The following is a 14,174-nucleotide window of genomic DNA, read 5'->3' on the forward strand; positions in this document are numbered from 1 at the left end:
AAAACCTGGTTGAGACGTCATAACAAAAATATTCAATGATTTATGCAGACTTTTGCGCTCGAATACTGTTTAGTATCTCCACGTATTTCTGTAAAAGAGACAATTTTGTGTCTCTGTTGGGGATTGAATCCGGAGCTCTGGCTTTCCAGTGTAGTGCTCTTCCTTTTGAGTGAAACAAATGGAAATAACGAACAGTATTCAAGATCAAAAATGTATAAAATTGGACCAAAGCAAAGCGGACCTCCCAAAACATCAGAGGTGAGATCAGGTGCCATGTAGGAGTGAGCATCCCGGTCACATCTGCCGTGTGTTCCTTGTTATGATCGGGAAATAAGGGAAAAATTCGTCAACTCAGTGTATAAACAATAGACTGACAATAAGTATGAAAAACGTCAGTCAGCAATTGACTCAAGGATAAATTGTATTTGCTTACTAGGTCATTATATTGACCATAGAACTTAAATAATGATTACTTTAAAACGAGACTAAAGGGTTAACTCACTAGCCAGTGCTAGTAGAAAGCCATGTTCGGACAATCAATTTCACCTGCCAGAGAACACTCAGAGAACACCCGGGCTCCACGCTGGGCTCCAAATGTAACCGAGACAATTTTGTGCCTCTGCTGGGGATTGAACTCAGGGTTCTGGTAAACATGGGATAAAAAAATCTTATCTTTCTCTACTTCGAATGTTTAGCATTTAGAATTCTTAGACAATTTGTTTTTTCAAGCAAACAACTTGTACCATTACTTTGTCCACTACTATGTGCATATTTACAATCGTTGACAAACAGTGGGCCATCTATCATTACAAAGAAACGGTGTTTGTAGTATTCGACGAATTGCTTCCGATATTTCTGCTTCCAGTAACTGGGGTCTCCTTCATAAAGTATATTTCTGGTTTGGGCTTACTACAGTAACTACGAACTCTTTGGTGCCAGTTAGAGATTTTGACTAAATTTTCCTTTCGCAGGATGATGTAGACCCAAGGATCGACAATGGCGTTGCTGACGGTCATTCTAACTGCCAGAAGCTCATCAGGACCATTCTTTGGGTTACCAGTGCTAGCGTTGATCAACATACGAACCTGAAATATTGTTCAAAAATAATTCTAATGTCCTTAGATTAGCTGAAGTATTGAAAGATCATAAAGGTGAGAGTTAACATACGATAGCTTGCGCCCGAGTAATGAGCAGAAGTTGCTTTTAAAATTTTTAATTGATCAAATGGTGTCTTTTGTTATGTCATTTTTATGGCCAGTATCGAAAGCATGCGGAAGTCTGACGTTATTTTCTGGGTTATTACGTCATAAAAATTATAAAATGACGTCATTATATGTTTGTATTTTTCTGATCTTTCCAATGATATCAAACTCAATAATTTCCGTGAAATGGTTAATATTTTAATGAACAGTTCTCAGAACTTTTGAAATGCCTCTCGTATTTTAAAAACAACAAATAATTTTAATGTCTTTATATTAGTTAAGGTACTGAACGAATACAGAGGTGAAAGAAGAAATAATTTTAAAAGATTATTATTTTCGTCAAACAACAGAAGGAAAAGGGCAGGATCTTGAAATGTTTTGCTTGTTGGGTCAATAGACTGTGCTTGCCACAAACATGTAAAGAAGGGATTTTTGTCTTACTTTTTCTGGATTTTTTCGGTACCCTTTGTTTAAAATCTAGCCGGGACTATATTCTTGGCTAGACATTTGCGTAGATACTCATGGCACTGACGACCATCAATCGTTTTCTACATGTATATATTGATTAAATAATGCAGAAATTCTTTTGCACTTAAATTTGGGTAGAATTGTTATTCTGTAGTTGTTTAAATTTGACTTATTGGCAGAAAAAACGAATACCTATTCCACTTTATAGATAAATTTGTTTCCAATGAACTGTTGATTAGTATACAGTTTAGGTATATCATTGAGTGAGTTAGCAAGATTCCAGTTCCCGAAGACAAGGACTATTTCCCGAGGCGCAGCGCGAGGGGAACTGGAAGCTTGCTAACTCCCTCTATGATATACTATAACTGATTTATTATACCGATACAAAGTTAAATTGTAAAGATCACCTTTAAAACAAAAATATTCATTTACAGATTAGCTAATCATTATTCGGCGCAAATACCATTAAAGCTATAACCGCGAATTAGCATGACTAGCTTTCGATCAAGGGATAAGCTCAAAAAAACTAACGCACGACGATTAACCTATTTACAGCGATTTATAGGGATTTGTTCAGATTTATTCACTTAATTTTATATAGGGGAAAAAAGTAGAGGTATAATAAATTTATTTTATCATTATCAATTAATAGCGAATTAGATTATTTAATTTCACATTGATCAGGAACATAAAAAAAATCTTACACAGTACAATTAGATAGGCTTTGTCAACTTAATACTGGCAATCATCATTATCGGAATGAGGAAATTAAAATAAATAAAAAAAAAATAATCAAATTCTGCACAAAGACTTGTATATGTCTAGTAGGTTTTGATAAATATCGTTTTGGATATCAAATTAGACATATATTCTTGGTAGCTTTCTCCTCAATGAGATTTTCGTCTAAAGCTATAGTATTTCAATTAGCATTAATTTTCCATTTTATTAGTTGTTCAGGAAAGCGAAAATATAATACATTTTTATCTCGAGTATAAAATTTGACACTATGCACAAGTTGTGATGAAATATTGACACATTTTTTTTTAAATGAAGGTAAAATAGGGTGGGGTTTTTTTTTGTTTTCTTAAGTCAGTCACTTTCTGTAACAGTGGTATATGAATTTCAGTTTTTGCTCTTAATCTTTCTAATCTTATGACATGTACCTTTGCTATTTTTTTTATTTGAAAGCTTTCGTAAGTCTTGCAATTAAAAATGTGGAATAAATAAACTTTATCTCATATGTGGATGATACTACCCGTTGGATAAACCTATGCTTATCCACGGGTAGATGTTTTATCAATAGCACTTCCGGTTTTGACACGATCCCTCTCTTAAAGATTTTGAAACTTTTATTTTTTTAAATGCTTGCCCTTAGCAAATGAATGATTAAGATCGAAAAATGATGTTAAAAGCAATAAAAAAAAAACTCTTATATGTCAAAGAAGTGTCTCATTTTATCAATTAAGGAACTGCATTGGATATTTGAAGACGGATGTTACCCCCTATTGTTTACCATTTCTTTTAAATGATTTTCGGAGAAAGTAAAGCCTAGCAGTTAAGTTGTTGCTTTCGTATAAATAAGACATCTATAATTGCGTGATTTGATATTGGCTTTATCCAACTCGCTGAAATGGTGTATATTCGCTCGCAAGCCTCGCGAATATTCCGACTTAACTCAATATGAGTTAAGTCCCGTTATGGAGACAAATAGAGATAAAAAGTTCAGGGGAGATAACTCTCACTCAAATGCACTGACTTTATTTAGTCACATCCATTACGCATGTGCATTTGCTCTTCCTTTCCATCTTCCGTCATCCATTGAATATTCCATCCATCATGGATTCCGTGTAAACATGTGTCGGTAAAATTGTTTTAATTTTTAAGTGCAGCGAGGAACTTGGCTGCGAATGAACCTTAAGAAAGACATTTTCTGAGAATTCAACCATGGTGGCATTTATCACTTTTGTTAATTTAACTGTTAATATTTACTCGCCATTTAATTGAATTATTTTGTGCATCAATCAGCTGATCTCTTGACAGTCTTGTTGTAACACTTTTGCTTGTCTTGATATATGCTATTTATTCAATGTTTATTTATTTATTTTTGCATTGACATCACATCGATCATCACCACCATTGTTTGTGCCTCCATATTTTACACTGGTTGCGAAATACCTTTGAAGAAAGAGTCACAGATCTGACAGGGAGTGTGAGAGTTGAGGGTAAGCTATGACTGATTGAGAAGGGAACCATCTACAGATCACGTTCATATACCATAGATTTGGTAAGATTGTGTTTAGCGAAGTTTGTGTATATCGTGATGTCTATTTGTGTTGTAAATGGAATTTCATTTGCAAACTAGGAATTGAAATGTTTATAGTGAAAAGTAAAGTATTTTATAATGATGAATTTGCATAATATAATGCATCAAATGTTATTTTACGATCCTTAAAAGTTACATGGAAAATGGTATGATTTCCTTGAGCAAAATATTCAGTGTCCAACGTTTGTAAGTGCATGCTCCTTGGGTGTTCAATGACGATGTCTTACTTTAGGAAAAATTTACATCTATAAACTCCATTGGATTGTCAGTCAGTAGGTAACAAAAATAAATAAATAACTAAATAGATAAAATAATAAAAAAATAAAATAAAATTAATGAATTAATAATAATAAAAAATAATAAATAAATAGTTTGGGAAACTACAACATTTCAACAAACTTGTCAGGAAATAGAAATTCCAATTAATGCAGATTAAGATTGAAAGCCCAACCACTTATTTAAAATAAAATAAATAAATAAATTCCAAGGATTCATTAGAGTCTTAAAAACTACCTAAACATTTCAACAAAATTGTCAGGAAATAAAAAATTCCAATTAAATCAGTTTAAAATTGTAGTGTTAGAAACTACATGTACCTAAACACTAACAAACTTGTCAGGAAATAGAAATTTCAATAAATCCAGTTTTCAATCCCTTGTTTTAGATTACCGATAATTGATACACATACAAATGGAAACAAATAGGGAGGATTTAGATGCACGGGATTGACGCACGCGCTGTAATGGGATAAAGGGATCGTATGGCATTGTTTACAAAGCTTCTCTAATTTGTCATTGTTCAGGTGTCTCAATACATTTAAATATTTTTTTAAATAGTAAATAACAACTGCAGATAGACAAAAATAATAATATATTATAATACATTTAACCAGGACAGAAACAAAAATAAATTCAGGAAATAAAAAATTCCAATTAAATCAGTTTAAAATTGTAGGCCACACATTGTATTTAACATAAAATAGATAAACGAATAAATAAGTTTCAAGGATTCCTTAGTGTGTTAGAAACTACATGTACCTAAACACTAACAAACTTGTCAGGATTCAGGAAATAAAAATTTCAATTAATTCAGGTTAAAATTGAAGGCCCAACCACTAATTTAACATTTCTTGTTCTAGTTAAAAATTCCACAAGCCAAGTGGAAGTTCAAGTTATTCAATCAAACCGTATAAATGGTACATGAGGTTCAACAATATTTGTACAATATATACAAAAAATAATATACAAGATACACGTGAAATGGCGGAATTAATTTTCGTATGAGTAACAAACATATAATTATGCCAAAACATATTCATCCCAGAGCACATTTGTGAAGATTTAAAATTTGTTTGGCTGATTATTGTCAATTTCAATAAGCCCACCTTTCAAATGCAGTATTGTTCAATGTTGCGGCATTTGTCATTCAATTTTAACAGTAAAGTTTTATCAGGAAGTGTGGCATGTAGCTGAAGATTTCACAATGCAGCTTTAGCCCATAATTTAAAAAAATATGTTTATAATATAATAATAAATAAATAGACAATAAGATATATATAAATAAATAGTTAATTAATAAATTAAATAGATATAATTAAAAAAAAAATAAATAAAGAAATAAATAAATAAAGAAAGAAATAAATTTAAAAAATATACAGTTAATTCTCGATAAACCGCCACCTTTTGTAATTTAGAAATCATGGCGGTATAACGAATTTGGCGATGAATTGAATTTTCCATCTTTTAGGAAATAAGATGTAGAGTTATCGTTCTTAAAAATACCAGTTAGCGTTTCTATTCTTATTATTACATATACAGGTATATATAAACATATTTCTAAATTTGATAATACCTCAAGTAATTTTTTAATGTACAATTTCGCTAAAACAGAATATTCAGTTATGAAATAAGGACAAGTTCATGTGTATACATGTAAATCTGCACGTCTGACACTGAAAAAAAATAATGCTGGGTCGATCGTCGTGATATATTGCCTATAATACGTAAAATGAGTTCTTGAATAAATTAATTGTTTATGACATCATTGTTAATGAAACGTTCACAATATCTGACTTATAATTATTTTTTTTAGCAAACTTTGCATTGTTTTTAAAAACAGAGATCATCAAATTAATATCGTTATCGGCGTAGTTTACAACGACCGCTTTCGTAGCGAAGCCTTCACTAAATGATTTTATTAAACAGAAAACAAAATTATTCAAACAGTTCAAGTTAAAATTATTGTTTACTTAATTGCATGTACCTTGACTAGCTTTACAACAAAGATAGCGTCAACCAATTAGCCGCGCTTCACTGACCACATCCACCTGTGGCGGGGTTTATTCCCACTTAGCCAAAATTCTGAAATTCCTATACCCACCTAGCCAAAATTGTTATTTTCACACCTGAGTGGTCACCTGTGTATAGTCTGTTTTAGACTGATTACCTGTCAATTACCTGTAATTTTCACCTGAGATGTATACATTTACCTATTTACTTATATAAATATTAACAAAAAATTCAATAAATAAAATAAAATAAATAAGTAAATAAATTATATTTTTATATAAATAAATAAAAAAATAATAATTAATTAATTTAAAAATATATAAATAAATAAAAATATAATTAAATAAATCAATAAAAAAAATAATTAAATAAATCAATAAAAAAGTTTTAAAAATTAGATATTAAATAAAAATGGTGAAGAAAGAAATTAAGAAAGAAAAAAAGAAATTAGTTATACATTAATAAAAAAAATAGTTCTTGAATAGATAAAAATCTATATAGAAATATTTAAGAAATAGTTAATTTAGCAATTCCTCTATCATAGATTATATTTTGTATAAAGTTTTTACAGAAAAAAAATTGTTGATAATTATCAAACCAGAGATAAATAAACAAAATGCAATTAGTGATTAAATAAACAAAAGTGCCATGTGATGCTTTGCCTAAGTTGGTATCTATTTGATAATTGATGTAATTAATGTATCCAGAAAGGAAATAATTGACATTAATTCCGTTTGAAATCCTAGGATTAAAGCAATTATTATGACTGTATGGCACTCTACATGTTGATAATTATGCTATTTTTGCCATAAATATATTAGTTACTTGAATATTATGATAGTGACTGTTATGATATTTTTATGTATGAAATATTTGTTATGACCATAATTTATCAAAATGTTTACTAGTATATTTATGTAAGAATGGCTACTTTTGCATGCCTGTTAATGTAACTTAATTTAACTTAACTTAATTTAAAGTGTCAGTGTGATATTCTGTGTTTTTTTCATTTGAAAATAAAATCTGCTTCTTTATGTATTAATTTAGTTATATCAATGAAAAAAAAACCTATGAATTAAAAAAAAAAAAAAAAAAAAAAAAAAAAAAAAAAAACGTAATTAAAAATTTGAATTAGAAAAAATTAAAAAAAAAAATTAAAAAAAAAAAAAAAGTAGAATAAAAAATACACATTTTAAAAAAAAATGTCATCAAGAATTAGAAAAATACACATTTTAAAAAAAATGTCATCAAGAATTAGAAAAGACATTTTAATTAATTTTAACAAGAATCAAATATAATAAAATAAGAATTTAAAATAATTCATAGCGGCTCGTTCATAGCACTGGTCATTCTAAAACAGACTATAGGACACCTGTAATTAATTTCTTTTGTTCTCTCCGTGCCCTTACCTGTACACTATTCCCACTTAGCCAAAACCAGTCACCTGTATCAATTTCAGAATTTTGGCTAAGTGGGAAGATATCGAGATAATTGACACTTAAAAATGGACGTTTGTTGTGAAAACAGGGTGGCGGATGGCGGTATGCGAATTTGGCGTTATAAAGAGAATTTTATATAGCAGGTAAATAATTATGGACTTAAATTTGTTGACTTTTGTAAAAATAATGACTTGTATATTGTGAATAGCCGGGTTGGCAGAGATAAAAATACAGGTAGTGCCACATGTAAGAATAGCAGCACTGTTGATTATGTTGTAGCCAGTGCAAATATTTTTGAAATTGTGGAAAATTTTGAAATTATTGATTTTTGTAACCTTTTTTCAGATGTACATAATCCAATAACTTTTTCGTTCACTAATTGTAACAAAGAGGTCAAAAGTTGTAGAACAGGTAAAAATCAACCAAGTGTAAAATTATGGTGTGCGGACAAAGCAGACGATTTTCGTAGCAATATTGAAGTGAGTTCTGTATTAGCCATAGAAAATGATCTAGATAGACTATCTATTAATATTGAAAGTATTTGCAGGGATGATGTTACCAAAATAGCGAAAAACATTTGTGAAGTTTTTGTTAATTCAGCAAAAGAAACGTTTGGTATGAAAAAAAATATAGAAAACCCCTCAATGGATAATAAGAAGTGTAACAAACCCTGGTTTAACCAGGAATGTAAAACAGCAAGGAGAAAATTCCATTTAGCAAAGCGAATTTACAATAGAAATAAAACAATTGAAAACAAAGGCGACCTTAAATCAACTAGCAAACAATACAAGAAAACAATGGATAACTGCTTGAAGGGTTACAAAAATAAATTAACTCAAAAACTTGCCCATTTACGTTCAACAAACCCGAAAGATTATTGGAGAATTTTAAATGCATCAAGTCAAGATAAAAAATGCGCTGTTGAAATCCAAGATATGTTTCTATTTTTAAAAGAAATGAATGAAGGCAATACTAATGATGCTAACGATGACGAAAATTACGACTTTAGATTAGATGATACAAATGATAACTCAGACCATGTAGACAGTATTATCAATTGTGAAATTGTCGAAGAAGAAATAATAGCGGCTATTCAGAAACTTAAGAATGGTAAAGCCGCAGGGTATGATAACATTCTAAATGAACATATTTCTACAACATTGTCAACGTTTTTACCATTGTATAAGAAGTTTTTTAATATAATTTTTGATAGTGGTTTCGTTCCAGATGAATGGTTAATTGGTATTGTTAGACCGATATATAAGAATAAGGGCGACCCAACCCAGCCTGAAAATTATCGTCCTATATCTCTGCTAAGCTGCCTAGGCAAACTTTTTACCCGCATATTGGCGAATAGACTAGAAATGTATGCAAACGAGGTTAACCTTCTAAATAATAATCAAGCAGGTTTTAGGAAAAATTACTCAACATTAGACCATATTTTAACTTTGCAATTTCTATCTGATATCCTTATGAAAAGAAAAAAGAAACTTTTTTGTGCATTTATTGATTTTAAACAGGCATTTGATACTGTATGGAGAAACGGTTTGTGGAATAAGCTATTCAGAAATGGTATTAACGGTAAATGTTTCAATTATATAAGGAATATGTACATGGGAATTAAGTCTTTAGTGAAACAAAATGGAATGTCCTCGGGATTATTTGAATGTAATGTCGGGGTAAGACAAGGCGAAAATCTGTCACCTTTTTTATTTTCTTTGTACATAAACGATCTTGAAGAATTTTTGGTAGAAAAGGACATAGTCGGATTACAAACTATTAGTAAAGAAATTGAAGATGAATTATTACTACATTTAAAACTTTTGATTTTATTTTATGCTGATGACACTGTTATTTTGGCAGAATCTGCTGATGATTTACAAAAGGCATTGAATGAATTCTATACTTATTGTACTCAATGGAAACTTAATGTGAACGTTGATAAGACAAAAGTCATGGTTTTCTCCAAAGGGGCAATGTTAAAGAGGAAATTTTATTACAATACCCAAATTATTGAAAATGTAAAAGAATTTAAATATCTAGGAATTGTATTATCAAGAACAGGTTCATACTGTAAAGCGAAGAAACATCTTTGTGAGCAAGCACAGAAAGCAATGTACGGGGTGATAAGAAAAATTAGACAATTTAATTTACCGATCGAATGTCAGCTTGACTTGTTTGATAAAGTAGTCACACCCATCTTAATCTACAGATGTGAGATATGGGGCTATGAAAATATGGAAATAATTGAACGTGTTCATTTAAAATTCTTAAAAACTATATTTAATTTGAAAAGTTCTACACCAAATTACATGATTTACGGAGAAACTGGGAGATTCCCTTTGTACATCAATGTTTTTACGAGAATGATTACTTACTGGTCAAAGATGTTTACATGTGCAGAAGATAAAATTGTCAATATTGTGTACAAGTATATGTATAACCAATTAAGTAACGATGGTATTAAATGTCAATGGATTGAATGTATTCAAAAAATTCTAAATAATTGTGGACTTTCATTTATATGGAATGAGCAAGGTGTTGTCAATGCTAAATGGCTAAGTGCTATTGTAAATCAGAATTTAAAAGACCAGTTCATTCAAAAATGGTCAAATGACATAAATAGTTCTTCCAAAGGCCAGATTTACAGAATTTTTAAAACCAATTTCGGATTTGAAAGCTACATTAAAAATTTACGCCCAAAACAAAGAAAGCTATTGATGAAAATGCGTACCTCAAATCATCATCTACCTGTCGAAACAGGGAGGTGGTGTGGCACCCCATTAAATGATAGAGTATGTTTAGTTTGTAACAATGGAAAGATACATGTAGGCGATGAATACCACTACATTTTAGAGTGTACAGCTTTTCAGAGATAAGAAAAAAATTTTTACACAAAAGTTACTGCACCAGACCAAATGTTGTCAAGTTTTATGAACTCATGGCCAATTCAAATATACAATCTTTACAAAAACTATGTACATTTATTTCAAAAATATTTGAGACTGTCTGTCCTTCTTAGCTGTCCTCCTGGTATTTTCTTTTTGCATATACTTTATTATTACATGTACTATATGTACATCCTCTCTACATGCAGTTGTAAAACATTTATTTACGTATATATATTTATATTAATTATTTATATGTGTGTATATTTATACTAATGTACCTCTGACGACATTATAGACATTGTATATACTTTATGTTCCTCATGTACCATGCTGTATGGTTTGAGCGAATAAACTGATTCTGATTCTGAGGAAAAACGTTCTTGGGAAATCATGGCGGTATTGCGAAAATGGCGATGAATCGAATGGCGATAATTCGAGAATTGACTGCATAAATAAATAAAACTAAATAAATAAATAAAATAAAATAAATAGATAGATAGACAAATAAATATAATTAAGTTAATTAATTGATTTTTTTAAAAAAATGCAAAAGCATAATTATACATGTATACATGTATATATATCTTCCACATTTTGTCAAAGAAACATCTTCATTATTTAAAGTACTTCACAGCTACTTGTCAATTAGACCCAACATTCCATGTTCAGTTTTTGCTTAATTTGGTGTGAAGCCTTCTCGTCATTCCATTACTTTAATGCTACAGAAATTTATTTCATTTCTTGGCTTTGACACTAAAACATTTAAGGGTAATACTCTTAGAATTGGGGTGCTACACACTTGAATTTATCAGGCTTGTCTGAAGATTATATAAAGATTAAAGGGAGATGGAAGTCCATGCATTTCAGACTTACATTCAATTTTAGTCAGTCAGACACTTGACAACACCTTTTTACTGTTTTTTAATTTATCCTAAGTTTGCAGGCACTTCTGTCATGGTATGGATTATTGGCTCATCTTTAATAGTATTATGCAAAAAATCACACATTCATCAATTTAGATAATGCGAATCGGACTTAGAACAATACAACATCCATATCAGATGGTTTGGTCAACACGGAATGACCTGGAAAAAGGTCCCACTATTCAAATATTCGAACTCTGGTGTTATAATACAACAACCCACATGTCATAATGATACATTGTGGGTAATAGTATTGGTTCCATGTCCCTTTGCCATCTACAAAAGTTTATGAAATTGACTGTCTTGTTTTCAATTATGTGTAATACCAAGGTTAAAATTTATTGGGTCACAAATGCTGCCAAGAAATTATTTCAGGCCCATGTTGTCACACAAGGTTTGCATTAGGATAAATAGCTCATTATATTGGTTCATTGCCACAAGGGGTGGGGGTATAGTCATTACCCCAATATTCAACAGGGCTCATCAAAATTATATGCAGAGGGTGTTCACCTTTCCCATATACTGGTAGCACATTCTACCATTATTATCTATACCATTCAGTGTGACATAATCAAAAATTTGCAGTTCTACCTACCATTTCCATTTAGTTATTGATCATTACATATATTATTGATCTTTGCAACTATTGTTCTATTGAACTATTGAACAGTTATTGATCATTACATATATTATTGATCTTTGCAACTATTGATCTATTGAAAAGTTATTGATCATAACATATATTATTGATCTTCATAAAACATTTCCCTAGTTCTACAGTATACTGCATATATATCAAGCAGTAATTAATTTTACATAATTGTAATAAATAGCAGTTTTGTCATGGCATGGGCAAAATTTGCCGCATGTGGCGGATGTCTTCACATGCCGCGCTTTATTAGCTCCCATGTGAAGACATATGGCCAAATTTTGCTAGAAGCTCGCTGCTGATCCTGTTATCTTCCAGGGCCAGTGGCCAATAATTGAGCTTCCGTCATTGTGCCATTGCTATTGATTCTACGTCATATACTATTGATAAAGTCGACGTAGACCATTGTCTTTGTAATACATTGCAATTCATTTATCATTGAATATCATTGTATATCATTGAATATCATTGCATATTATTGCATATCAATGCATATCATTGAATATCTTTCTTTGAATTAAAATACACACAAATAACGTTTCAAAATCATGGAGAGAAGACCCAGACATAGAAAATTTTTAGAAAAATGTGTTTCAAAATGTACAATGTTGTACCAAATGTCTGATATGGCCAATTTTCAAGTTTCGGGAAAATATTTTCCGTTCCTGTTGCACAGGAACCCGATAAATTAAAAAAATGTTAAAATTTCATGTGACATGTCAATAAAATTTTCACTTTTCAATTACGCCCAGGTTCCTGCCGAATGCCAATCAAAATCGCCCTCGTTCTTCTCTCTAACCATGAAGTACTTGTAATAGCTTTATTTCTCAAATATAAAAGTTATTAAACTTACCATCAAAGGTACCCAGCATATCGAAAATAATGTCACAATTGCAAACAAAAATACCACGATAAAAACATCGCCTTTCTTCTTTCTACTTTTGTTAGATGCCGTAAATCTGGGTTTTCCGCATATGGAATAGACCACTGCCACGTTTAAAACGACTGTTGATGATTAAATAGCAAACCCTATAATAGAATATATAAAAGTGTTCACTCTTTCCATCTGACCATTGTTTGCAAAGTCTATAAAGCACCACGATCCTGGATAGAAGTTTTTGACGGATCCAACACCCATGAGATTTAGAGACGAAACAGTACCCGACAGGACCCAAATGACAGCCAGTAATATATTTATTCTTTTTCTCTGGGAGGCTTGGTAAAAGATAGGGAAACTTACGGCTATAAAACGGTCAAGAGACATGGCAGTCACGATCAGGGCTGACGACATGAAGCAGAAGGAGAACCAAAATGAACAGTACTCACACAACTGCTTGGGAAATATAAAGGTAAACTTGGAAATGTACCGGACCATAACGGCAGGGTAAACAAAGCCTATTTCACAAAAGTCAGTAATGGCAAGACAACAGACCAGTCTGTAGAAGGGCTTCCATTTGTGTTTACTTGAAGTCTTACACAGGAGAAATATGGCCATGATATTCCCTAGAACTCCGAATAAGTACTGAAGGATGGGAGGTATGATGCTTTCAGATATTGTCTCCTCGGTTGTGTTCGAATGGCTGAAATTGTTTGTTCCATTGCTTAACCACCCACTATCCATGCTTCCCGATTTTTACACAAAAGTCACAAGTATCCTTTCCTTGATTCGTTTAAGCACTCAATGTTGATTTTTGATGCTGAAACTCGCGGCAAAGAAGCTATTGGCAATATTTAACCTTCACTGTCTATGAAAGCTGATTACGAAATTTTGGGTGACTAAAAATATTAAATAACAAAACCCTGAAGGAGATCAGATTTTGTCTTTATATAACGTAACATTTTCTAGTTCTATACTGGATGTATTCTGTATAAACACAGCTTCTATGACTTTTGCCACCGTCGCAAAAATATATAGTTACATTACAGATTGGGTACCTCCAATTCTGACCATGGTTGAACGAGAAGTGAATTTTTCGTAGCTAATGCAAATA

General features: G+C 31.2%; 1 pseudogene; it reads right to left on the minus strand.

The window, feature by feature from the left end:
* Positions 1–511: 511 nt before the first annotated feature.
* Positions 512–13,804, minus strand: LOC134231785 (prostaglandin E2 receptor EP4 subtype-like; annotated as a pseudogene).
* Positions 13,805–14,174: the final 370 nt, after the last annotated feature.

The sequence above is a fragment of the Saccostrea cucullata genome, unplaced genomic scaffold (assembly GCF_032062105.1).
Source record: "Saccostrea cucullata isolate Sc308-1 unplaced genomic scaffold, CSIRO_AGI_Scuc_v1 ctg6940, whole genome shotgun sequence".
Lineage (NCBI taxonomy): Eukaryota > Metazoa > Mollusca > Bivalvia > Ostreida > Ostreidae > Saccostrea > Saccostrea cuccullata.